This window comes from Pinus tabuliformis, chromosome 4_2, assembly GCF_031772625.1.
Source record: "Pinus tabuliformis cultivar Carrire ecotype Pingquan chromosome 4_2, CPIR1, whole genome shotgun sequence".
NCBI classification, from domain to species: domain Eukaryota; kingdom Viridiplantae; phylum Streptophyta; class Pinopsida; order Pinales; family Pinaceae; genus Pinus; species Pinus tabuliformis.
This window is the reverse complement of record NC_142304.1, coordinates 842,958,998-842,960,670: the sequence shown is the minus strand read 5'-3', so window position 1 is coordinate 842,960,670 and position 1,673 is coordinate 842,958,998. Positions and strand designations below refer to the sequence as shown.

The following is a 1,673-nucleotide window of genomic DNA, read 5'->3' as shown; positions in this document are numbered from 1 at the left end:
AAAAATGTTAAAAGTTGGCTTGAACATTGGATGAATTATGCAACAATGTGAATTGTACATTTGGGCAAAGAGAAATTCTACAATCAAACTCTTTGCGAAGAGAACCTAAGCATGATTTTACCATATAAGCAACCATTTCATCCATGTCAATTTGAGACATGTGCAATCACATGAAACTCAGGAGACATTGAAAAATGAGTTTGGTTGAGAAATATATGACCATGATGTATTTATTAGAGACAATGAAGCTCCAATGAATGATAAATATGCCAAGTACATAGGCATGAAGAGAAAATTTCATTTTATAGTAAGAGGAGAGCTTGTGATAGATCCTATACAAATTACAAAGTGATACATTTTTACATCCTTCAAAATAGATGTCCTTGTGGTCTTGCCTCTTCCTTGAGTCATTACCTAGATATACATCTGAAGTAGGATGGCCTCATCTGTCTTGAATGTGAAGAATTATTTGAAGTTTATTATCCTCTTTTAATGTTTCCCAAGATTATATCATATATATCCACTTACGTTGGGGGGTGGTAAAGAAAACTGGAGTACTTTTGGGAACAATGGGAATGTGCCTCTCATATTGATTGGTGTAGCATGTGGAGATAAAAACAATCCTTTTGGTGATTTTGTGATATGAAATAAAATTGGAAATGTGTATATATCATTTGGTGATTATGTACACTTGTTTATTCCATCTTCTTGCACCTCCTCCAACAAGCAGCGTGAAGGGAAGACTTGAATTCGAAGCTGACATGGATAAAATAGATATAGACACCACTGAATCTATGAGGATCCCCTTGTTGACTGCTAAATAAGGAATTATTGAAAATAAGCTAAAACCATTGTATTGATGCTCGAGGGAAATGTAGGCCATTTCTCAAGTATATTTTCTTTGGAAATGCTTGAAAATAAAACAACTACTTCAACCACTGATAATAGCTTTAGTCCTTGCATTGGTCATTGAAATTATTCCATTTTTGAAGAAATTAATCTTGATAAATGATGCTCCTATTTTATTTGTTACTGACAACTGCATCATCCTTAAGGGTGCTATGGTTCCATGCATAATGTTGGCTCTAGGTGGCAACCTCACTGGAGGTTCATTAATTCAAAGCTTGGGCCGCAGACAACTATAGCCATTATAATTGCGTGATTATTCTTAGTGCCTCTAGTTGGTCTTGGAATCATCACTTCAGAATATAAATTAGACTGCCTAGCTGCTGGTGAAAAAATGTTCTAATTCGTTCTGATACTCTGGAACATAATGCCCTAATCATTTCAATCTTTCTTCCAAAGACAACATGCGACAAGATTGAGTTTTCATTATTAGTGATGATAACATATTTTGATGGTTTTGAAAGAGATATATTGTGAGTGAATTGATCTGCAAGAACTTATAAATGCATCACTTACAGAAGTAAATTTGAAAATGTCTGTTAAACTATATTTAGGATCAAGATTGTGGTTTCCTGGGTTAATGAACAATATAGGGCCCGATTGTCAAAGAGAACCTTCATGCCTTTGTCAGCACTTAGGACAGCCCAATCTACATTAATGCATTTCTGTTCAGTTGAAAGCTACGTTTGCATCAAGCAATTTAAAAAGGATTTTCGTTTTCATTGATAGGCCCACGGGCTTTACATGGCTGCTTTTTAATGGGTAAC

At 34.9% G+C, this 1,673-nt stretch overlaps 1 pseudogene; it reads left to right on the top strand.

Annotated features, from left to right (window-relative positions):
• Positions 1-761: 761 nt before the first annotated feature.
• Positions 762-1,282, top strand: LOC149172309 (protein PIN-LIKES 6 pseudogene; annotated as a pseudogene).
• The last annotated feature ends 391 nt before the right edge of the window (positions 1,283-1,673 follow it).